The 26,866-nt window shown below is 40.3% G+C and overlaps 2 pseudogenes; both read right to left on the bottom strand.

Annotated features, from left to right (window-relative positions):
- Window positions 1–26,866, bottom strand: part of LOC122476041 — a 127,174-nt pseudogene that overhangs the window by 19,472 nt on the left and 80,836 nt on the right.
- On the bottom strand, window positions 16,983–18,445 carry LOC122475895 (annotated as a pseudogene).

Here is a 26,866-nt window from a genome sequence, read left to right on the forward strand (position 1 = left end):
GGTATCCCTTTGTCAAAACTTGTAATTTAATAAGGATTTTCATTCTTCAGCTCAAAAATGACATCTCCGCCAGGGTGGGGTCAATTTACTCTCTCCTTTTGTCATTCATTCCTAGTGGTCTTTCTTATCGCCCTTGGAGATATAAAAGAGAAAGACCTGTAAGCTTGAAGTCGGAAGATGTGAGTTCTATTTCTTTTCCTGCCATTAGACGAACTGTGTAAAATAGATAAGAGGGGTGGCTGGGTGGCTCAGCTGGTTGAGTGTCCAACTTCAGCCCAGGTCATGATCTCGAGATTCATGGATTTGAGCCCCGCCTCAGGCTCTGTGCTGACAGCTTTAAGCCTGAAGCCTGCTTCAGATTCTGTGTCTCTCTGCCCCTCCCTAGCTCTCTCTCTCTCTCTCAAAAATAAACTTTAAAAAACAACATTAAAAAAAATAGATAAAAAGGGGCGCCTGGGTGGCTCAGTCGGTTGAGCGTCCAACTTCAGCTCAGGTCACGATCTCGCGGTCCGTGAGTTCGAGCCCCGCGTCAGGCTTTGGGCTGATGGCTCAGAGCCTGGAGCCTGCTTCCGATTCTGTGTCTCCCTCTCTCTCTGCCCCTCCCCCGTTCATGCTGTGTCTCTCTCTGTCTCAAAAATAAATAAATGTTAAAAAAAAAATTAAAAAAAAAAATTAGATAAAAGAACAAGTTCCTTCCTGATTCACAATGTGATCACATCGGTGAATTTTCTTTGTGAAAAAACAAAGCCCGAGATCAGTGGTTCTCAAATGCTTTTGCTCCCCAGAGTACATTTGCCAATATCTGGAGACATTTTTGATTGTCACAACTAAGGGTGCAGATGCTACCTGGCATCTAGCAGGTCAAGGCCAAAGATACTGCCAAACATCCTACAATATACAGGACAGCCCCTCATACCAGAAAATTATCTATCTGGCCCAAAAGCCAATAGTGCTGAGGTTGAGAAACCCTGCTCTAGACAAATGCAAGCTACCCTCAGCTTCCCCAACCAATGCCTTGGATGCAGGCAAATCTCCTGGATGTGCCAGAATGACTGTGACCTGCAAGGGAGCCTCTCAGATCCAGCTCTTCTCACCCAGCAAGAGTGAAGAAGCAAAGCCAGAGTCTTCCCTAGCCCAGAGCCCCAGGGTGAGGACCTGCACAAGGCTGAGGGAAGGGCTGAGATCCCCTTGTCAGTCTCAAGCTTACCAACAGTCACCTTCCCCAGCTGCTCTCCTAGGATCCAAGTGGTCTGAAACATGTTCTCCAACTGGATTAGTGTGGAGCACTAAACAGTATTTACTGAGTGCCCGCCCGCATGCTGTTAAGAAAGATACAGAAGATATAATCCTGTTTAATAAATCCTTGCCATCATCATGTAGAAGTTTAGAATCTAGTAGATGAAAGGACACAAATAACAAGTGAAGAATCCCAGACACTTTTGCTCCTTTAAAATTACATGTGACAGGGGTGCGCCTGATTCACAGTCAGTGAAGTACCTGATTTTGGCTCAGGTCATGATCTTGTGGTGAGTTCGAGCCCCGCATTGGGCTCTGTGCTGACAGATTACAATACTGAGATTACAATACTCTCACAGAACTGTCATGAGATATAAATGATATGCATTAGTGGTATGTCATAAGCGTTAGACAAACCCCAGGTACATAGTAAGTGCCCCATTAATGTTATTTTCCTTCCTTCTCTGTTGGTGTGGGCTCCAATTTGTCCCTATGACATAAAATTTCTCCATATTCCATCGTAGAAGTGCCCTCACAATTCCCTGCCCCCAAATTCCTTAGGTCCTGGATCCTATCGATGTTCTCTCACCCCTCCTGGAAGTCTCTGTAGCTCTAGGATTACCCCTAAAATTCCTGCTCCTCCCCTGACCTGATTTCTTATATTCCTATTCTGCTTATCTAAAGTCTGATTATAGCACACTAGTGGACATTCTGCTAAATTCAAGTTTGTGGTCTGAAAAAAAAATCTCACTGTTGAAGTTTAGGGGAGTGTGATGAAGGCGGGAACCAGGGCATTTGGTCTCCAGCAGCCTCTTCTACCACCAGAGGGAAGGGATCTACAAGCATGGATGTTCCCTCAGGAGGGCTTGCCTGGTCATTGGTAGGGCTCCCACAAGGAACCTTTGGCTAATCTCAACCTCAATGTTGGGGCACCTGGGTGGCTCAGTCTGTTAGGCATCTGACTCTTGATTTCGGCTCAGGTGATGATCTCACAGTTAGTTCAAGCTCCACATTGGGTTCTGCACTGACAGCGCAGATCCTGCTTGGGATTCTCTCTCTCTCCCTCTCTCTGCCCCTCCCCTGCTCATGCTCTCTCTCTCTCTCTCTCTCACTCTCTCAAAATAAATAAACTTAAAAAAAAAATCTGAACCTCAGTGTTAATCTCACCAGGATTAGGAAATGGCCTGCCTTCCAGAAGACCCAGGGTTCTTATCCTCTCCCTTATATATCTGCTGGACATCTGATCCTTTGATACAATGATTAGCCTGCCTTGTGGGGCTTTACTCCCTGCAGTGGTTCCTATCATTTGAGGACAATAAGATCCCCACAGGCAAATAACAGCACATTATTACTTCTCGCTTGTTAGTTTCCTAACAATGAGAATTTGTGTTCCTTCTTTCTTCTTAAGGAAACCACAGCACTAATGATGCAAAAGAATACACATCAAAGATATTTCCCAACACTTCATTCTGCTCAAGATCTCTCTTTTCTGTCATCAGCCACATTTCCCAATCCAATGGGTGGCAGTTCAAAATGTTATCTCCACTCTGTCTCCACCTTCTCTCACCAGATGGTCTAACCTCCTACACACCAAGGAAACAGAGGCCATTAGTCAAAAACTCCAACATTCCTAATGTCCACCTCCTAATGTCTATACTAGGGCAATAAACAGTAACCAGGAAATCTGTAGCTCTATGGAAGAATCCCATGTATTGGTCAAAGATAAGTGACTCTGGGTGGTGATGAAAGCTTAAAACAATATTATCTAAGAGAGAGGAAGAAATTTAGTCATTACCACCAACCAAAATGAAATGTTTCTTTCCCTTTAGCAAAATCAGTGCTCCTCAAGAGTCTAAGGAGGGAGATACCACACTACTGAATCCTTGACTCTAGCAATTCAATCAGGGGTCTCCAAATGAATCAGGCCAAATTAGAGTTCTGGCCTTTTCTTACAATTTCTTCCAGACTTGCTTTTATATTTCCTGTTTTCCAGCCTTCCATTTATTCATTTAACCCATATTTATTTATTAAGACTTTTCACTTAAAATCAATTGTGTCTTCACTACCAGCACTCATGAGGGTAGTGAAGACAGAATTGATTAAAAAAATTTTTTTTAATGTTTATTTATTATTGAAACACAGAGAGAGACAGAGCATGAGCAGGGGAGGGGCAGAGAGAGGAGGAGACACAGAATCTGAAGCAGGCTCCAGGCTCTGAGCTGTTAGCACAGAGCCTGAAGCGGGTCTTGAACTCACAAACCACGAGATCATGACCTGAGCCGAAGCTGGGCACTCAACCAACTGAGCCACCCAGGTGCCCCAGACAGAATTGATTTTAAAAGACTCAAGGGGCCCCTAGGTGGCTCAGTGGCTTAAGTGTCCAACTCTTGATTTTGGCTCCCACGTCAGGCTCTGAGCCTGCTTGGGATTCTCTCTCTCCCTCTCTCTCTGCCCCTCCCCCCTCTCAAAATAAACATTTTTAAAAAATAAAAGACTCAAAGACCACTGTTTTCATGAAGCTTGTGTTCTTTGGGGAGTAAATGAAATAAGTAAATGTATGATCAAAGGTGCTATTTTCTAGGCCAAAATAAAAGGGGAGGGGGGGTGGAGAGTTCCAGTGAGGAGGTGAATGGATATAACTACAAATAAGATAATCAGGGAAGCCCTGTGTAATAACATGAGTAAGTCTTGCAGGAAGTGAGGGAGTTAGCCATGCAAACATCTGTGAGATGACTGTTGCACACAGAGGGAAGAATGAATGCAAAGGCTCCAAGACAGGCAGCAGCCTGATGCATTCAAGAAACAACAAGGATCCCAGTGTGACCGAAGAGAATAGTAGGGAGAGAAGAGGTCAGAGGACTAACAGAAGCCACACCACAGTAGTTTGGGCAACCACTGTGATTATTTTGGCTTGTACTGAGGGCGAGAAGGAAAGTCATTGGATAATTCTGAGAAGAGATATGGCAGGTAAACTACATGGTATGCCAGATATTACAAACTTCTATGGAGAAAAATCGAAACAAGGGCAAATAAATGATGAGGCAACAGGGGAGGGACCTATGGTTATTATTTTGCACTTCCCCATTCTCTTCTTTCTAACTCAACTGATTCTTCAAGGCTCAGCTCACATAGACACCTCCTCCAAGAAGAATTCTCTGAATTGTCCTCCCTGAATTGGGTAAGAGTGACCCTTTTCTGTATTCTCATAGCACCCTAAACAATCCTTTCTTGAGCATTTATCACACTGTTTTGGGATAGTCTGTTTATTGTGTCTTTAGTAAGAACTCACAAAACATTTGTTGAAGAAATGAAAAAATGGATGATGGATGGATGGATGGATGGATGAAACAGAGTAAAACAGAGAGAGTGAATGGAAGGAGAGAAGATAGTTCTCTACTTCCTGAGGCTAGCTGGAATAGAGGTGATGGCAATGGGAATAAAAAGGAGGAAACAGGTGTTAGAGACATTGTAAATGTAAAATGAAATATCTGATAATTTTATGAATGTTAAAGTGGGCATGGAAAAAGAGTTCCTCAAGTGATCTCATAGGTTCTAAAAACTGCAAGGCTTAAGAAAAATAGAACTTTTTGGGGCGCCTGGGTGGCGCAGTCGGTTAAGCGTCCAACTTCAGCCAGGTCACGATCTCGCGGTCCGGGAGTTTGAGCCCCGTGTCAGGCTCTGGGCTGTTGGCTCAGAGCCTGGAGCCTGTTTCCGATTCTGTGTCTCCCTCTCTTTCTGCCCCTCCCCCGTTCATGCTCTGTCTCTCTCTGTCCCAAAAATAAATAAACGTTGAAAAAAAAAAAAAGAAAAATAGAACTTTTTAAAGTTTTATTTATTTAAGTAATCTCTTTATCACGTGTGGGGCTCTAACTTACAGCCCCCACATCAAGAGTTGCACATTCCTCCAACTGAGCCAGCCAGGCTTAGCCCCAAAGAAATGGAAATTCGTAAAAGAAGAGCTCTTTTGGAAAGGTTTTTTAGGATAGCCATGTCTAATTCATTCATCCATTTTATTTATTTGTTTATGTGTTTATTTACTTATTTATTTTTGAGAGAGAGAGCACGAATGCACACGCATGCACGTCGGGAAGAGGCAGAGACAGAGAGAAGAGAGAATCTTAAGCAGGGTCCATGCCGGGCGTGGAGCCTGATGTGGGGTTCAATCTCATGACTGAGATCGTGACCTGAGCCGAAATCAAGAGTGAGACCCCTAACCGACTGAACCACCCAGGTGCCCCTTCTTTCATTATTTTAATAGCCTTGTATTGACCTTTTCCTAAATGTCTTTCCTTATGCTCAGAGCTGGTAAGAAAAAGCTAGATATGTCATGATCTCTGGCCTCAAAGGCATGTCGGTATGAAACCGTAAAGAAGCAAGTCCCTAGTACCTTTGTCCTGAAGTAACATTGTAAGGTATGACTATAGAACCGGGCATGCAGGACTTTCAGGTGTGGGACAGTTCAAGGGCTTCTAAGTCAAGTGTTCTTGGGTTTTGCACCTAAATATCTGGAAGCCTGAGAAAACTACCTAAACTCTCTAAGCTTGACTCTCTTCATTTGCAAGACAGAGAGAGAGAGAGAGAAGAGAAAACCTACCTGGCAAGGTTGTCAAGAAAATGTAATAAGATAAAATGTGGGAAAACATCTACAGTTCTCCCTTGGAATACTTGGTGCTTTAACATCACTGGGCTTCCTTCTCTCTCAGTCCCAAGTTCAACATAAGGCAGGGTTGCGTCAGGGGTCCCAGGAATTTAAATTCGCATTAGCCTCAGTTTCAGGCATGCATTAGTATCTTCCCTATGTTAACCCACACTGACTCCTTTACTTTCCATTAAAAAAAATATCTCACTTCAACATCTGGAGACCAAATGCATTATGAGAAGACAGGAAGGAAGACAATGGATATTGAATTACTTTATATTCCACTCACACAAAATGAAAATAGTTTTGAAAGTTCTGTACATATTTTCAACATTTACTTAGACAGGATTTATCACAATCACAGGGTGTTTTCATCAAATCGTTGGCAAAGCTATATATAGAAAAAAGATATCTGTTCAAAAAGTTGGGGTAATCTCTCTCATTGGAACATTTCTGCCTCTCACACTGCAAGTATATTTTCCAATACTGAATATTTATATGGCAGCTGAAATTTCAACCACATCTGTCATAGGAGAAATTTGGGGTCAGAGAGAGAAAGACGCTATTTTTTTTGTTTTTATTTATTTTGAGAGAGAGAGAGAGTAGGGGAAGAGGAGAGAGAGAGGGAGAGAGAATTCTAAGCAGGCTCCTCACCGTCTGCACAGAGTCCAATGCGGGGCTCAAACTCACAAACTGTGAGATCATGACCTGAGCTGAAACCAAGAGCAGGACGCTCAGCCAACCCGAGCCCACCCAGGCGCCCCAAAAGAGGCACTATTTGAATATAGGGCTCTTTCATCCAAAAAGCTAGGCAGAAGCAATCTCAATTAATCCAGGAATACTTTGTAATGAAAATTAGGTGAGAAGAAAAAAAATGTGCCTGTAACATAACAACACCGGGATCAGTTTTGTTTTGTTTTCATGAGAAGTAGGGTCTCGTGAAGAACACACATACTTCACACAGAATAGACCAAAATTTTTCTGGAAAAAATTACTCCAGTAGAGAAGTGTGTTTGTCATCAAGTTCTCTGGGAGAAAAACTGGCTTTAGCGTTGCCAACAGAGAGAGAGAGAACCAAAGTTAAAGCAGCTACCATCGCCAGTGACCCTCGCCCCAGGGAAATCATCAAGCAGTCCCAGCAGAGGAAGACCCCAGTGTTAACTGACTGGTGCCTGAGATGCCCGAGTTGTGAAGCCTAGGAAGGGTGTGAACATGTTGTTTCATTATGTTGAAGGAAGAGCAAGAGTGACCCTGAGGGCAAGGGCCAGGGACTTCAGGTGAGGAGGACCTAAGGGAGGACCGACCTAAGGGAGGACTGATGAGAGAAAATGGGTAGGACTGGAAGAAAAAGAGAGTGAAGGAATGAGGAAGCCTTGTGGTGGTTCACCTTCTTGAGGACATAAGATGAAGCCATATCCACCCCTCATGAGCCCCCACCTAACTCTACCCCCCACCAGGAGTAATCTAGCTCAAAGCCACAACCTTTCACCTCCCTCTGACCCTCTCACCTCCACCTCAACTCTGTGCAGCTGTAGGACACTTACTCTTTCACTCTTTCACTCTTTCACTCTTTCAACCATTCAGGAAGAGAGTTGTTTAAACATCTTAAATCAGATTATGTGTCCTATCCACAGAAAAGACACGAGTCCTCAGAAAGGAGCAGATTGTAGAAAAAAATACCCGCACGCCCCACTGTGGATCGCTGGACCACAGTACCAACCATGATGACCACCTCCCCTAAGAAAATAAAAAATCAGGGGCACCTGGGTGGCTCAGTCGGTTAAGCATCCAATTTCAGCTCAGGTCATGATCTCACATCTCCTGGGTTGGAGCCCCACATCAGTCTCTGTGCTGACACTTGGAGCCTGGAGCCTGCTTCGGATTCTCTGTTTCCCTCTCTCTCTGCCCCTCCCCTGCTTGTGCTCTGTGTGTGTCTCTCCCTCAAAAATAAAAAACATTAAAAACAATTTTTTTTAAAGAAAAGAAAAATCCCTCTGGTTTCTGCCCCGCTCCCACTAAGGAGCCATCTAAAACACATCTACTAGAAGGAGTGAAAGAAGAGTCCATTTGTGTGTTAAACTGTTCATTCCCTACCTTGAAATTGAGTTTGCATACACTCTCCAGACAATTACAGAAGCTCCTAGATGGTGTGGGAGAAGGGAATTGATGGAACATGGTCTCCCTCAGATTCAGAAGCACTGATGTGCCTGAGACAAGTACCAAGGGAGACAGAAAGGTGAGGACAGGGTGCTGCTTTCAATAAGAACAAATGCAGAGGAGCATCTTTTAAAGTACAAACCCACCTCCCCGACGTAGCCAGAGACCATGGGTGTCCTGCCAACTCAGAAAAACTCACCACAAAAGTACCAGAGAAAAACAACCCTCTTACTGAGTAAACATTAAACCAGAAGGTGATCCACATCACAGATAATCCACTGAAGAGATCGCAAGGCGGAAAAGAAATCTCATCCTTTTCTATAGTCAAGCAGATACAACCCGTTTCATTGTTCTCAAGACAAACAATAACTAGTCCTCAAGGAAGAGCATTTGACGACACCATTTGCCGCGTGTAGTTCCTCCCAAATTTACCTGATAAAATCACCGTGTTTACTAATGTGCCTTTATCCAAAGGAAATATACATTGCTTATTTACTTGAGACAAGAAGGAAAATAGCAACTTGGGGTCACACACTACCAAAGTTGGGCTCCTCCCTATTCCCAGAGACTGGGAAATAAAGGTGCTATCTTCCTCAATTACATTTCAAAAGGATGGCTCCCAAGTCCTTGAAAAAGATCCCTACTTACAAAACTGGCTAGAGGCAACTGGGTGGCTCAATTGGTTAAGCGTCTGATTCTTGGTTTCAGCTCAGGTCATGATTTCAGCTCAGGTCATGATTTCAAGCCCTGCATCAGGCTCTGTGCTGGCAGCAAGGCGCCTGCTTGGGATTCTCTGTCTCTGTCTCTGTCTCTCTGCCCCTTCCCTGCTTGCACACTGTCTCTCAAAATAAATAAACATTTTTAAAAAACTGTCTAGAGGCTTATTTCCCTTTTACAAAGGTTTATAGACATCTCAAACAGGCAAAGAAAGAACTCAAAATTACAGTTTTCTTTAAGTAAATACTCTAAGGAAAGGGGGAGGAGGAGTCTCCCTTCTTGCACCAGGGATAATTCAATATTTTCTTGTTTACATTTGTATTTCCCCTAACACAACATCTGCCTTATTTACCTCAAACTGGAAATAATGCTCATTCAGATGCAACAATGCATCAGCCATGCAACAGATATTAACTCATTCAACCATTGAGCATTATTCTAGATATTGGGAAAAGGACAGTGAGCAAAATAGACAGGACTTTTCTATTCTAATGGGGGAGGCAAGCAAGAAGAAATAAACATTCCATACATATGGCCATACATGGTATTTATAATACATCATATGATAACATGCATAATGTGCTATGAGGGAAAATACAACAGTAGAGATTATATAGCATGATGCAGAACTACATGTATAGTGTGATTAGGGGTAGCATCTTGGGAATCCTAAAGTAGTCAAGAAACAAGCCATGTGGAGGGTATTATGGGGTTGGGGGTCAGGGGGGCAAGTACATTTATGGGTAATAAGTAGACCTAAACACACAAGGTTTCTCAACCTCAGCACTATTGACATTCTGAGCCACATAATTCTTTGTTATGAGGAGCTGTCCTGTATATTGTAGAATTTTGAGCAACAGCCCTCACCTCTACTCACTAGATGCTGGTAGCTCCCCTCCCCTAGATGTGACAACCAAAACTGTCTCCAGACACTGCCAAACGTTCCTGAGGGCAGGGGGTGGGGCAGTAAAATCACCCCAGTTAAAAACCACTCATCACTGGCATAAACTTGAGACCGAGTCTTAGGCAATGATTCTTAAATTTGGGGGGTGCAGCTAAAGGAGTCCTTAGATTGAAACATAGCTTCAAATACATAGAAAAGAAGAATGACAAAAGATCAGTAATCTAAGTACCTATTTTGAAAAGCTAGGAAAACAAAGGCATACCAAACCCGTATCAAGTTAAAGAATGAAATAATGAAGATAAAAACAAAGATCAACAAATATAAACATACAATAGAGAAAGATAAATGCACAATAGAGAAAAATCAACAAAGCCAAAAGCTAGTTCTTTGACAATTTTAATAAAATTTATATAACCCTATCAAGAACAATAAAGAAACAAGGCACAAATTATTAGTATCAAGCATGAAGAATAGACAGCACTACAAATCCTACAAACATTATCATAAGGAGATGTTAGGAACAATGTTATGGAAATGAATTTGAAAATTTGGATGAAAATGTCAAGTCTCCTACAAATACAGAGAACACACTGCTGGTTGCCAGAGAGGAGGGGGTGGGGGGATGGGCAAAATGAGTGAAGGGGAGTAAGAGAAACAGGCTTCCAGTTATGAAATAAAGAAATCACAGGAATAAAAGATACAGCATAAGGAATATAGTCAATGATATTGTAATAGCATTTTATGATAAGAGATTATAGCTACACTTGTGGTGAGCATAGCATAAGGTATACACTTGTAGAATCATTATTTATTCACCTGAAACTAATGTAACATTGTCAACTACATACTCCAATTTTTTTTTTTTTTAAAGAAAGGACAGGGGCGCCTGGGTGGCTCAGTCAGTTTAGTGTTCAACTCTTGATTTCAGCTCAGGTCATGATCTCACAGTGGTGAGATCAAGTCCTGCATCGGGCTCTGTGCTGGGCAAAAGCCTACTTAAAATTGTCTCTTCCTCTGCCCCTCCCCTGCTCCCTCTCTCGAAAGAAAGAAAGAAAGAGAAAAAGAAAAAGAAAAAAGACAAGTCTTAGAAAAATGCAAAATATCAAAACTGAAACAAAATAAAATAGAAAATCTGAATAGTAATACAGTAAAACCTTGGATTGCGAGTAACTTGTTGTACAAGTGTTCCCCAAGATGAGCAAACATTTCTAATACATTTTAACTTTATAAACAAGCAATATCTTGCAATACGAGTAGGACGTGACACCAACTCAGATGACCACAACTGAGCCAATGGTTCTCTCTCCCTCTCTCTCTCATTGCAGGATTATGGGTGATCATTTCCCATGCTCGGATGCTTGTTCCCAGGCTGCGGTGTTTGGCAGAAATCAGTGATTTTTCAGAACATTGGAAGGTGCCCACAGCTGGCATTGGTGTATTTTTTGTCACTTCAAAGAACCTATGGGCAGTCCTTTGCTTTTCCATACAAGAGTAACCTTAGGGATACTTTGCTTCATTCTAGGTCAGGCTGCCTGCAGACATAGACCCTTTCCTCTGCTGCCTTATTGCCAGTTACATTAAATACAGTATAGGACAAGAGTTTATTAATACTTTACTGTAGTCAGCATACGTTAGTGATAGTGAAAGTCATCTTACACAATAACCCTCCTCTCTCTTGTCTCCCTCACACCAGCCTTGAAGGTTTTCAAAGGTAAGTGCAGGTTATTTGTTTTTCTTTATATTTTGTATTTTCTTTATTATTTTGTATTATATTACAGTGTTGTAATCATTTTTACATGAATATTTTTGGGTTGTGGAACGAATCATCTGAGTTTCCATTATTTTTTTAAATATTTATTTATTTGTGAGAGAGAGAGAGAGTACAAGCAGGGAAGGGGCAGAGAGAGAGGGAACACAGAATCTGAAGCAGGCTCCAGGCTCTGAGCTGTCAGCCCAGAGCCCGATGCAGGACTCAAACTCATGAGCCATGACACCATGACCTGAGCTGAAGTTGGGTGCTTAACCAACTGAACCACCCAGGTGTGCCTCCGTTATTTCTTATGGGGAAATTTTCTTTGATATGCAAGTGCTTTGGATTACAAGCATATTTCCAGAATGAATTAACCAAGGTTTTACTGTATATATTTAAGTAAATTGAATCTATAATTTAAAACATCTCCACAAAGAAATCTTCAGGTCTACACACCTACACTAATAAATTCTTCCAAATATTTAAGGAAGAAATAATACTAATATACTCAAACCCTTACAGAGAATTGGAAAAAACAAAAACACTTCTCAACTGATTTATAAAGTCAGCATAATCTTATTACCAAAAACGAGGTAAGGATATCACAAGGGGGAGAGGGAGTAATTACAATCTTTTCATGAATATCAATTCAAAAACTCTAAACAATATGTGACCAAAATGAATTGAGACATATAAAAAATAATGCATTATCAACAAGTTGAATTTATTCTAGGAACACAACGTTTAATATTCACAACTAGCATGATAATATCAATGAATCCATAAAAAGCATGTGATAAAATTCAACACTCATTCATGATTTTTAAAAAAAATGTTTTAAAACTAGAAAGAACTTCCTAAATGTAATTAAGAATACTTAACAAAAATCCTGTAGCAAGTATAACTTAGAGGGAAATATTGAAAGCTTTGCCACTAAGACTGGAAATGAGGCAAAGATACCCATTCAGCATTTCAACTCAACATCATATTAGAGATAGTAGCCAATGAAATAAACCAATAAAAGGCATTTTTAAAACAGCCATTAGTCAAAAATTATGTTTGGAAAAATCCAAAAGAAACTAGATGTCCAGTTAGAATTCCTAAATGAATTTAGACCAATATACAAAAAAAAAAAAAAAAAAAACAAATGTATTTCTACCAACTAGAAAAAAAAATTTAAACAGTTTTAAAGTACCATTGGGATGGGCTTGTAGCTATGACACCATGAAGCAGTCAGCAAATCCCCTCTGCAAAACAACAACAACCAAAAAGGATAAAACTGGCCACATCATTCTTCATGACTTCATCTTTCATGGAGAGGGGCATTACAATATTGAGACTGATAAAGCTTTGCTCCATATCTAAGGGGGCAGCTCTGTCCTCTGGAAAGCTGGCCTACAAGGAAGTTCTTTGTTGTCTGGCGAGTACCGATCAGGGGTCTTAAAAGAATCTTCACAGGGACTCTACCTTCCAGTTCCTTCTCAGTTCCACATACTACCTCATTCAATTCTCCTACAGGTGAGAAAGTGAAAGTATGAGACGGGTAAGATGCCCCCTCCTTGACCTACAAGTTGGAAGGAGCCAAAAATAAAACCTCTCACTTTATACCCCAGTGAACACATACTTGTTGAACATTTGCCACTGTACATGCTGATGTGCGTACGAGGTCCCCACTCTGTGAAGTTATAGGTCCCTCAGGAGACCCAGTGTATGGAAGCCACAGTTCCCACACTCTCTTGCCTTACTGCATAAGGCAGAGAACGCAGATGTGTGAAGAAGCAAGTGTGAGACAGGAAGGAGTGGTGATTATGTCGAGCTGGAGAGTTTCTGCCTAAAAACATTCAGATTCAAAAATTGGTGTATATTCCCCTGTGGGCCAAAGAAATGAGCCTGCAACTTTAAAGGTCAGCACCCCACTCATCCATCACCCACAGGGGAGCCATCCCAAAGGGAAAAGAAAAGATAAAACAATTTCAGTTATCAATACGTCATGTGTGGAAAATAAAACAGGCTTATGTGAGGGCAAATACAGAAGGAGAACTCTTCAGGGAAGATGGCCCATTCCAGAGCCCTGCCTGTCTGTCTGTGTCTCCACCAAGAGTTTCCAGTGAGGAACTCAGTTCTCAGGAAGCTTATTCTCTGACCTGTGCTTATGAAATGAAGTAATCCAAAATTCCACTCTGATGAGGCGAGCTATTAGAATAATCAGGAAGATGATCTCTTCTTTGGAAAATCTTACCCAAAGATCATTGAAAGAGGTTTTAACAAGTCTGGGCAGATTCTGAAAAGAAACGATTGTCTTACTAAAAAATCGGCCTGTCACTTTTCATGCATTCCAGAAATCACATATTATAGACAATTTGATTATTTGAGTATTCTGAGGTTTGCCTAGCACTGGACTTTGCTCCTGGTGAGCAACTTATGTCTCTCCATGTTGTTGTTGTTGTTGTTATTGTTTTGAGTTTGTTTTGTTTTTTACATTATATTCTTTCCAGTAGTTCACATCCTTGTCTCGCAGCCTTTTCATGGTCCAAGCTGTATGTCTTTAATGTTTTGCACCTACTCTCAGTAAGATGTTTCACATGTGTCATTGCCAATTGTTTTTGAGAGAATTCTTCCTGGCTTAGGAGTCTGGCAACAAACAGTATAGCTTGTTGCAGTGTTCTCTGTATACTAGGAAGGGGGAAAAAAAAGGACATGAGCTTTCAAATGTAAGTGTAAGTGTAGGGTATGTGTCGGTATAGTTATAGACATAGGTGTAGGTATAGGTGTTGGGGTCGATGTAACTACAGGTGTGGCTACAGGTAGCTACAGGAGTAAGTATAAGTACAAATTATCAGCACAAGTACAGTCTGGTCATGCTTGGAGTCTTGGCCATGGTGGCAGAACTTCTGTGTGGGCAGCTCTCATTCATACCTAATTGACAAATGACGTGGGAGACCTTTCAGGTCTTCTGTGTCTCTTTTTGCCCCTAACTGCTCACTTCAAAAGAAAGGCATGGAAATAGGAAATACTAACTAGCCAAGTTAATAGGTCTAGGAAGAAACTGGAGGGGGGGGGGGTGGAGAAAATATATGAAAAAGAAAGGGAATCAATTGACTCTGGGTATCCAATAACCCATGATGAGGCTAGTTGAGTTTTAGCTGTGTATGTGTTTTCACAGCTTAGGCCACAGACCTTTGAGATGATCTTGTTCGGGGAGAGGAAATAGATCTTATTTCAGTGTCACTTCTGGCTCCCTGGCAGTGGCTATGTGAAGACGTCATCCCTGTTATAGGTGTAGGAGGAAAGGTTGACAGTATGCTGCTCCCCAGGTATTTCCCTCCGTGATGTAGTCCGAAAACCTCATTTCATAAATTAAAAAGCAAAAACCAAGAGAATTTAAGTGACTTGTCCAAGGCCTCATAGCTACTTAGAAGCAGCTCTGGGACTCAGGTGTGGTAACTCCAAAGCAGTTCCTTCCATCACACCGTTATGCATAGTACCTGGCACACATAAAGTAAGAATAATTCACACTGTAGATAGGTGGGGTGAAAACATGAGTAGGCCGAATAAGGACTTGCCAAAAGATGTGCATGTCCTGATCCCAGAAATTTGGTTGTTTCAACAAACATTATTCAATAGGCACTGTGTTAGTTGTTTGGGATAAAAAGATTTATTAAAACACAGAACCGTGGGGAACCTGGGTGGCTCAATCAGTTGAGCGTCTGACTTCATGATCTCACGGTTTATGAGTTTGAGCCCCACATCAGGCTCTGTGCTGACAGGTCAGAGCCTGGAGCCTGCTACGGATTCTGTGTCTCCCTCTCTCCCTCTCTGCCCCTCCTCTGCTCACGTTCCATCTCTCTCTCTCTCTCTCAAAAATAAATAAACACTAAAATTTAAAAATTAATAAATAAATAAAACAGAACCTATTCTCAAAAAGTTCATAGTTTAAGGAAACATATAAACATAAGCAAATTCCATTCACAGTCTCAGAGTTATTTTTAATTTTTTTTAACATTTATTCATTTTCGAGAGACAGAGAGTGTGTGAGTGGGGAAGAGCAGAGAGAGAGGGAGAACAGAATCCCAAGCAAGCTCCAGGCTCTGAGCTATCAGCCCAGAGCCCAATGCGGGCTCGAACCCACCAACCACGAGATCATGACGTGAGCTTTAGTCGGATGCTTAACCAACCGAACCACCCAGGCACCCCCTCGGAGTTATTTTTAAAAAGGAAAATTCAAGGACTTGCTTTTTCCATCTTACAAAGCTCAAATCACTGCCTCTGCTGCCTTCCTTAACCATCTGATCACCTTGCCCTCTCTCCTCACTATTATTCTTATAATGTAGTAAGTTAACCTTATAACTCATTCTCTCTGTACATGAGTATCCAGAGCACATTGGATGGGAAGCTCGTTGATCTGAAAACATGGGTCAGACCATTTAACCAGAGTCAATGATTCCTTTATCATACTGTCCACTCCACTCCGGCTATGATGACCACACAGACCAGCAGCCATAGATACTAACTACATAACCACTAACCTTGGCTTCTCCCCAATCCTATTAGCCTGGCTAACACAGATTCAGGTCTGTAAAGACCCATACCCATATATAACCATGAAATAAACACCTTTTCTCTAAAGTCTTTCCCAATTTCCCATTTCAAAGCCTGCGCCTTAACAAATGAGGGCTGTCAAGATCAAAGCTGCACCTCAGAAGTTGTTGTCTGACTCTGGCAGAAAGGCCTAGCAAGTACTTAAAACATTTCCTCCCACCACACTGCAATAGCTAAACAGGATGATAAAATAAATATTTCTCCCAATAGGTAGGTTGCCTTTTCATTTAGTTAATGATTTCCTTTGCTTTTTTTTTTTTTAATTTACATCCAAATTAGTTAGCATATAATACAATAATGATTTCAGGAGTAGAATCCAGTGATTCATCCCCTACATATAACACCCAGTGTTCATCCCAACAAGTGCCCTCCTCAATACCCCTTGTCCACTTAGCCCATCTCCCCACCCAAAACCCCTCCAGCAACCCTCAGTTTGTTCTCTATATTTAAGAGTCTCTTATGTTTTGTCCCCCTCCCTGTTTTTATATTATTTTTGCTTCCCTTCCCTTACGTTCATCTGTTTTGTATCTTAAATGCCACATATGAGTGAAATCATATGGTATTTGTCTTTTCTGACTGAAAAATTTCTCTGAGCATAATACAGTCCAGTTCTATCCATGTAGTTGCAAATGGCAAGATTTCATTCTTTTTGATCGCCAAGTAATATTCCATTGTGTATATATATACCACATCTTCTATCCATTCATCTGTTGATGGACATTTGGGCTCTTTCCATACTTTGGCTATTGTTGATAGTGCTGCTGTAAATATTGGGATGCATGTGGCCCTTCAAAACAGCACACCTGTATCCCTTGGATAAATACCTAGTAGTGCTAGGATCTTTCCCCTATGATTGCTAGATTGTAGGGTAGCTCTATTTTTAATTTTTTGAGGAAACTCCATACTGTTTTCCACAGTGGCTGCACCAGTTTACAGTCCCACCAGCAATCCAATTACATGCATTGTTTTACAATGCATTGTTAATTGCATTGTGTTAATTGCATTGTTAATTGCATCGTGACCTTGCCAGCTCCAGCTGCCTTATTGGCCCACTGCTTTGATGACACCCACAGCAACCGTCTGTCTCATGTCACAAACAGCAAAAAGGCTCTCAACACAGAAAAGCTTGCCAGCGACCATATCAACAATGGCAACAGCACCGGATTTCAAGAACTTGGGGCCATCTTGCAGCTTTTTTCAAGAACGACAATAAATCTTCAGCTCAGCACACTTGCAAATAATGTGAGCTGTGTGACAATCTAGCACAGTGCATATCTGGCACTGATTTGGCCTGGATGGTCCAGGATAATCACCTGAGCCATAAAGCCATCTGCTTCCATTAGTAGGTCGTTTTTGCTGTCATCAGCCACATTGCCATGATGAACATCTTTGACAGATACATACCTGACATTGAAGCCCATGTTGTCCCCAGGAAGAACCTCACTCAAAGCTCCATGGTGTATTTCAACAGACTTTACTTCAGTTGTAAAATTGACCGGAGCAAAGGTGACCACCATGCTGGGTGTAAGCACCAGTCTTGGGTGTCTGGGTGGCTCAGTCGGTTGAGCGTCTGACTTTGGCTCAGGTCATGATCTCACAGTCTGTGGGTTTGAGCCTCACATCAGGCTTGTGCTGACAGCTCAGAGCCTGGAGCCTGCTTCTGATTCTGTGTCCCCCTCTCTCTCTGCCCCTCCCCTACTCACATTCTATCTCTCTCTGTCTCTCTCTGTCTCTGTGTCTCTCTCAAAAATAAAAATAAACATTAAAAAAAAAAAAAAAAAAAGAACACCAGTCTCTACCTGGCCCACAGGGACAGTACCAATATCACCAATTTTGTAGACATCCTGGAGGGGCAGACACAAGGGTCAGCTGGATGAGCGGGTAGCCAAATACAGAACCAGAACTTTAAGCAGTGTGGTTCCACTGTCATTGCCATCTTTACATGTGACTTTCCATCCCTTGAATCAAGGCATGTTAGCACTTGGCTCCGGCAGGTTGTCACCATTCCAACCAGAAACTGGCATAAATGCTACTGTGCTGGGCCTGTACCCAGTTTTCTTAATGTAGGTGCTGACTTCCTTAACGATTTCCTCATATCTCTTCTGGCTGTAGGTAGGGTGGCTCAGTGGAATCCATTTTGTTAACACCAACAATTAGCTGTTTCTCACTGTGGTTTTGGTTTGCATTTCCCTGCTGCTTAGTGATGTTGAGCATCTTTTCATAAATCTTTTGGTAATTTGTAGGCCTTCTTTGTAGAAATGCCTGGTCAAGTTATTCTGCCCAGTTTTAAATGGAATTGTTCTTTTTTTCCTATTGAGTTGTGGGAGTCCTTCATAGTTTGGGGATAGCAACTCCTTATCAGATATATGATATGCAGACATTTTCTACTATTCCATAGGTTGTCTTTTCATTTCGCTGCTTGTTTCTTTTGTTCTGCAGAAGCTTTTTAGTTCAATGTGGCCCCACTCATTTATTTTGTGTTTGTTGTTTGTGTTTTTGGTGTCAAATAAAAAAAGAACTGTTGCTGAGATCAATATCAAAGAGATTTTTATTCATGTTTTATTCTAGGAGCTTATGGTTTCAAGTTATGCTTAAGTCCTTAGTCCATTTTGAGTTAATTTTTGTAGGTGGTTTAGGATAAGGGTCTCATTTCATTCTTCTGTGTATGGTTATCCAGTTCTCCCAGCACCATTTATTAAAGAGACTGTTCTTTCCCCATTGCATATTCTTGGCTCCTTTGTTGTAAATTGATTGACCGTATATGTCGGGTTTATTTCTGGGGCCTCTATTTTGTTCCATTAATTAGAACCTATGTGTCTGTTTTTATGCCAATATCATACTGTTTGGATCACTTTGTATGCCAATACCATAGTGTTTGGATCATCATCAGTTTGAAGCTTTGTTCTTCTTTCTCAGAATTGTTTTGGTTAGTTGGGTTCTTGTGATTTCATGCACATTTAGAATGGCTATCATTGAAAACATAAGAGATAACAAGTATTTGTGAGGATGTGTAGTATTTGTGCACTGTTGGAGGGAATATAAATTCGTGCAACCACTATGGAAAATAGTATGGAGATTACTGAAAAAATTTAAAAATAGAACTACCATATGATCCAGAAATCCCACTTCTGGGAATTTATCAAAAAAAAAAAAAAAAAAAAAAGAAAGAAAACACTAACTCAAAAAGGAATCTGCACTCCCATGTTCTTTGCTGCAATATTCACAATAGCCACAGGGAAACAACCTAAGTATTCATCAGTGGATGACTGGATAAAGAAAATGTGATATAGTGGAATACTATTCAGCCATTAAAAAAGAAGGAAATCCTGCTATTTGTGACAACATGGATAGAAATTGAGGGTATTATGCTAATTGAGGGTATTAGTTAGAAAAGACAAATGCTGAATGATCTCATTTATATGTAGAATCTAAAAACATCAAACTCATAGAAACAGAGAGTAGAATGGTGATTACTAGGGGGTGGGATGGGGAAAGTAGGGAGACATGGTCAAAGGGAACAACCTTTCAGTCATAAGATGGTAAGTTCTGAGGAATCTAAGGTACAGCATGGGGACTATAGCTAACAATACTGTATTATAAACTTGAAAGTTGTTAAGGGAATAAATCTCAAATGTTCTCACCACAAAAAAAAATTGTAATTAGATGATGTGACAGAAGTATTAGCTAACACTAGGGTGGTAATCGTTTTGCAAAATATTAGTGTATCAAATCAAAACATTGTATACCTTAATCTTACATAATGTTCTATGTCAATTGTATCTCAATAAAGTTAAAAAATAAAGCCAATCATAATGATTGTCAGCTTGCTGTGCCTATGTGACTTTAAGACAGTATTGCCAAAGAATATGGCCAAATAGTTATACAGGGATTAAAATTGAACCATGATTTTGGGTTGTTTAAATAACATGAATTGTTTAAAATGCAAATATATGTGAAAAGCTGTTGTAATTCTCAAATTTTTAGTCATAAAAAAACACTTTTTATGGCAAGTAAAAAGCAGAGGTTCTTAATGACTAACAGGAAATAGACAAAAATAGCAATACATGCTTATACTGAAGTAGAAAGAAATTACATATGAGAAGAATCTTCCTGAAGGTATATTTATTACTGACCAAATATTAAAAGTTTGTCATTCACTATTTAAAGATATCTTTCTTTTATAACAATTTGCGATTTACAGAAAAGTTACAAGAACATACACAGAATTCCCTCACCAAAACTGTCTTGCCCCATTATTAACATATCTATGGTCCATTTGTCAAACTTAAGAACATTGGTATAATAATAATAATATTACTAAACTAAAGGCTTTATTCACAGCAGCATTATTGACCATAGCTAAAATGTGGAAGCAACCAAAGTGTTTATCGATGGAGGAAGTGATAAGCAAAATGTGATAGATGCCTACAATGTAAAATTATTCAGCTTTTAAAAATGAGGTAATTTTGTGCTCACTTCAGCAGCACATATATTAAAATAAAAAGGAAGAAATTCTGATATAAGCTACAACATGGATGAATCTTGAAGACACCTTGCTATGTGAAAAAGACTAATACTATGTAATTCCATTTATATGCGATACTTAGAGTAGTCAAAATTGTACAGACAGAAAGAATGGTAGTTGCCAGGGTCTGGAGGAAGGGTGGAAAGAACAGTTATCTTTTCATGGGTATAGAGTTTCAGTTTTACAAGATGAGAAGAATTACGGAAATGGATAGTGGTGATAGTTCCACATTATGAAAGTATTTAATACTACTGAACGATACACTCAAAAGGGGTTAAGATGGTAAATTTTATGTTATGTGTATTTTACCACAATTTTAAACACTAAAAGAAGAAAAAAAACGCCATTTAGACTCTAGTTTTTGAAAGCGATGTGCTTTGGAGTTGGACGTAGCAAAATCCTAATGGCTGCATGATCTCGGACACATGATTGAACTTCTCTAAGTCCCAGTCTCTCCTTAATAAAGTGAAGAAAATAATAGCACCTTTCTCATATGGTTCGGGAAAAGATTCAATTATATAAGGCAGGTAAAATTCTTGACACACTGTCCAGTACATAATAAGCACCCAATAAATACTAGATTTAACAGCTATATGTTCGCTTTTCCTTTCTAAAAGCATTATCAAAACTGTGACACGGTTGTTTCACAGAAACCTCCAGTTGCCTTTCTTTTTGCATTCCAGAAATATCAGAAGAGAGAGCTTTGAAAGGTGTACATTTATACATGCATATGCATGTATGGATATTTGTATGTATGCAAGTTTGGATGTATTGTGACTTGCTAATCCATGCACATGGTATAGAATTCCAACAGATTTTATACAGAAGCAATTCTGAAAGTGCAATCCAAGGTTCTTGAGATCCTTTGCATAGGTCTGTGAGATGAAAACTATTTTCATAATGGTACTAAGATATTGTTTCCCTTTCTCACTCTGATTCTCTCTCAAGGGTACAGTGGTGCTCTCCAGAATCTCCATGATATGTAAGATCGCAAACACTGAATACAGCAGCTAATGTAAGAATCCAGCTGTCTCTTAAGCCAGACACTAGAAAGATTTACAGGAAGAAAAAAAAAGCCAATGCCATTCTTCTCACTAAATTCTGTTTTAGAAAATATAGTTATTTTTATTTATTATTTTATTTTATTTATTTATTTATTTTATTTATTATTTATTTTATTTATTATTCAAGGCTCTCTTTTTATTTTTTATTTAACAAGATATTATTTATGTTAACACATCATGGGTTTATTCTTACTTTTAAGTGAATTATTTAAAAAAAATTTTTTTAACATTTATTTTATTTTTGAGACAGAGAGAGACAGAGCATGAACAGGGGAAGAGCAGAGAGAGAGGGAAACACAGAATCTGAAACAGGCTCCAGGCTCTGAGTTGTCAACACAGAGCCCGACGCGGGGCTCGAACTCACGGACCATGAGATCATGACCTGAGCCGAAGTCGGACGCTCAACCAACCAAGCCACCCAGATGCCCCTTAAGTGAATTATTAAATAGATTTTTTTAAGATTTCTGTTTTAACTTCTAGTACAGTAAATATTGAACATATTACTCATATAAACAAAAACACTTGGGGAACTTCAATAATTTTTAAGACCAAAAGGGGTCCTGGGGTGCCTGGGTGGCTCAATCAGTTAAGCATCCAACTCAGGTCATTATCTCATGGTTCATGAATTCGAGCTCCACGTCAGGTTCTGTCTGACAGCTCAGAAACTGGAGACTGCTTTGGATTCTGTGTCTCCCTCTCTCTCTGCCCCTCCTCCACTTTCTCTCTCTCTCTCTCTCTCTCTCTCTCTCAAAACTAAATAAACGTTTAAAAAAGGTTTAAGTAAATACATAAACATTAAAAAAAATTTAAAAGACCAAAAGGGGTCCTAAGACTAGAAAAGTTTGAGAACTGTGAGAAATAAGTCTCTCTCCCATACCTATCCCCCTAGGTACACAATTCCCCTCACCAGAGGCAGTCTTCGTTACCAGTTTCCTGTGTATTGCATGCATATACGTAAAATAAATATTATGTAAGACATATTATTTTTATTTTTACAAATGGTAGTATGTTATGCACATTGAGAATCTTGAAAGAAGAAAAAGTGATCATTATTTCATCACACTTTCCAACTCTTCCCTCTAGAAGAGCCCTTGGAGCATGCTGTGTTTACTATCCCAGCTGTTACTGAGGCATTCAATGACACCCACTTTTCTTTGGTTGTTCACCTGCCAATGACAGGGTAAGAGAAATTTGTATCATGTTTATGACCATAAGAAAATTTCCATTTTTAATTTTTTGACATCACCTTCTCTTTAAGCTAATAAGATAGTTGTAAAGACTTCAGAGTGCTAACTCATTTTCTTCTCTTTGCGAGTCCTGTAACAGCTCCTAAGCCAACATAACTATAATTATAATGTAACCCAAAGAGATGTATGAATCTATCCAAAGAAGGAATCCCTCTTTATCTTTGGTGCATTCATGATTATTTCTGTATTTCTTACTGATTCTCACTTAAACTGCTTCTAATCTGCAACTAACCCTTCCACGGAGTTTCTAATGTCGATTGCTATAATTATTCCAGAAGTTCTATCTGGTTCTTTTTTCTAATACTTACTACAGTAAAACCTTGGTTTGTGAGCATAATTCAGTCCAGAAACATGCTTACAGTCCAAAGCACTTACATACCAAAGCGAATTTCAAGAACCTTTGATTCAGTTGTGATCATGTGACATTCGGCACTGAGTACTACCCTTATTGTAAGACATCACTCGCTCATCTTGCAGAACTCACAGAACAAGTTACTCACAACTCAAGGTTTTACTGTATCTTCTGTTCGTAAGGTTTTGTTTCTCTATTATAATTGTTATTCCCTCATTTGTTTAGTTATTTATTCACTTGAACATACTTAAAGACATGAATAATTCCAAAATCTGAAGACCCTGGGGATTAATCCTGTCGTTTGTTTTGCAAAGGCCTGGACTGAGAGCATGCTCTTCCAGATGTGGCACGTGCTTCTGGCAGGTGTCCAAGGATGCACCATTATGGTAAGTTTTTGATTGAATTTTATTAGAGCATGTGGACAAAATAAATTTGGATGCCTAAACCATGTGAGAATAGTCCGGCAGTTACCATTCATCAGGAAATGCTTTTTTTGGTCAGCGACTAGCCGAAAGTAGTTGTTTTCTAGTCCACCTTGTTCATCATTGTTGCTGCCACTGCAAGTCTCATCAATTTCTTACCCAATGGACCTAAAACCTGTCTTCCGTCCTTGTGACGCCATTAAAATCCAAGTATATTGGTTATTGAGACCTACAAACCCTTCCAATTTTTCATTTGACTCTCAAGTTTTGGCCCTGGAGTTTCCCCTTCTTTCTTATAAATTCAGCTATGCACCGAAAAGGATGCCCATTGTAATGTGTCTAGCATTTTTAAGTGTTTTGCGTTGGAAGAGGTAACAGATAACTTAGTCTGCCATATCGCTGGAAACAGAAGTCCTCGTTACTCTTTATTGTTCAAGTTTAGGTCACCTAAAGACAAAACCAAATTTATCCTCCAAATTGTTTCTCTTCTCAAACCTAAATCGCTGCATTTCTCCAACTTCATATGAGAGTGGAAAGGCAAAACTTTATCAACGCTCTTATTACCAACATAATTTTGACATTCTTCTGTTAAGAGAAACTGTAAATCACAGAACTGGTTGTGTTCTGTTGCTTCGACTGCTAAAGAGTATATAAACACAGCAGACATGTTAAAAATCTACATTTAATATTTCTATTATCAGCCTTCCAGGCAGTTTTGCCATCAGAGGATTCTTGCTCTGGCCCTCCCAATGCAGTATCTGGTCTCATGGGCTCTTTTTTCGCACTCCCTGTTGATGTATCCCCATCCTCAGCTTCAGATTTCCCTCTCTCTCTCTCTCTCCCTCCAGTACACACCAGATTGGCTCTCTCTCTCTCTCTGGTTCCTTTCTCAAATGAACACACATCTCATCAAAATGTTTGACACATCTAAGGCTTTCCCACTAGCATAGTCCATCTTCCTTGGAAAGAAAAGAAAAAAGAAAAAAATGTACTCCTAGATCATCTCAGCCTTATTTACCCAGAACTGATGTTTAAACAAGGGTTTAAACAAACCTCTAAAAAAGAATGGGCATGATTAGCAATTACCATGAAATATTTATAGCAATTAGTGACCTGACACTTAGAGATCTCTAACTCTGGTTTGGAGAGCATGGAGCCTCCAAGCACAAAAATTGAGAGGTTTTGAGTGTCTTTTATTACAAAAATAAAATAAAAGCAGGACTTTACAAGCAAATATTTTACAGAAACCAGACTGTTCAAACATCAGGACCTTGAAATTTCATAACTTTGCCCAAATAAGCCTGCAGCCATTTACCTAAAAAATACCCACCAAATCTTTGGGAAATGTTGGCTACAAACTCTTGAGTTGAATACGAATTCCTAGGGCCTGTAATACCACTCTAAAATAGGCCAGTCTGAGTAAGGGCATATGGGAATCAGGTGATAAACGTAATCCAGTGTCACCTCACAGCAGTCCCCAGGAAGTTCACATATCCTTAACTATTTCTCCCATTTTTAAAAAATTTGTCGAACACATTTATTTTATTTTATTTTTTTATTTCAGCTCCAGCGTGGGGCCTGACACAGGGCTCAATACCATGACCTTGGGATCATGACCTGAGGCGAAATAAGAGTCGGGCGCTCAATGGACTGAACTACCCAGGCACCCCAAGAATTTGCATTTCTGACGAGCATCATGTGATGCTAATGCCACCCGTCCATAAACCACACTTTGAGAACCCACCCTGGATTAAGACAAGGGACAACAAAGTGTTTGTCCTGCATTGTCTGCCCCATTTTTTGTCCTGGAAATGCCATCTCTTATCTAGCAGCCTGACGCTACTGCTCATCAAAGCCCAAAGCTCATGAATCATCTTTATGCTCCAGGATCTTCACATGATATTTAGCAACATAAAAAAGTTTGAAAATGTAAATGTCCGGTATCTCTTCTGGGAGGTCCCTGATTTGTAGGACAATTTATGTCCCCATGCTTTATACAAACGCAGGAAACAAGGGACGGTCGGTCCCACCTTGGCATTATCTGACAGACTTACAGGTAGTGGTTACGATTTGAAACGGTACCCAACAAAATCAAGCACTGACTGTTCTTGCAACGGTTTTGGTTTTTTGTTTGTTTAGTGCCTGATTCTGAAGGGGAAAACAAAAATGAGTAAGACGTGGTCCCTGCGCAAAGACACCTGAAAGTTTACTGGAAGAAATAAGCCGTGTAAAAATAGGTTTATTGCAGGACGAGGAGCACAGAGCAGGAACAGAACACCAGACCTGGAAGCAAAACACCCCATGCCTATCGAAGCTTTGCTGCTGACTAATTGTGTGACGGTAGGGCAAGTCCCTGCGCCTGTGTGTGCCGACAGACTCCGGGATCCGTATCTGATAAATACACAGACCACAGGTATGATACCTCTCGAGCTCATGATTCTCCAGGATGGCTCTGCCCCTGAGAGCTAAGCCCCAGGGATGAAAGCTAATCCTGGGATAGATAAAGCTAAGATTTCAAGACCCCTCGTACTTAGGAGAGCCTTTCTCTGCTATAGTGAGCGCCTACCAAGAGGCACTCAGTACATCCGCCCACTGCAGAGAGGAAAGGAGCGTCTACAGCTAGCTCGTTCTAAAAAAGAACCCTTTTTTTTTTTTTTGAGAATTTACCATTTGCCAGGCACTATTTTTAGTTAAATACATGAACTCAATCTACACAACCGTATGAGGAGCTGCTGTTATCCCTTCTGCCTCCAGTGCTTTTCCCCAGACACCCACGTGGCTCACTTCCTCACCCTTTTCAAGTCTTTGCTCAGGTACCACCTTTTTAACGAGGTCTACACTGATTGTTGTCTTCCAAAGTGTAACATCCTCCCCCCACCAAAAAAAGAAAATCCTTGTTCCCTTTACCCTCCTCTACATCTTTTCTTCTCATCACATTTATCACATCCTAATAATACTATGTATAATGTACTTATGCTTACTGTTTCCTGTCTTCCCGTATTTGAATGTAAGTTTTCTGAGGGCAGGGTGTTGGTTTGCAACTTTGGGAGTTCTCCGGCTAAAATTCAAACCTGGTCCCCCTACACAGAGGGCAAGGAGAGACCAAAGAAAGAAGCAGGCCAGTCCAGATTGGTAGGTCATCATACCTACCTGCCAGAATCTTAAAAGTTTATATAGAGCACTTAACAGGGTTCAGTCCCATATACAATCCAAATGGTCTCAACAACACATTTCTTTTTTAAGGTTGTGCCCTT

This window comes from Prionailurus bengalensis, chromosome E4 (genome assembly GCF_016509475.1).
Source record: "Prionailurus bengalensis isolate Pbe53 chromosome E4, Fcat_Pben_1.1_paternal_pri, whole genome shotgun sequence".
NCBI lineage: Eukaryota > Metazoa > Chordata > Mammalia > Carnivora > Felidae > Prionailurus > Prionailurus bengalensis.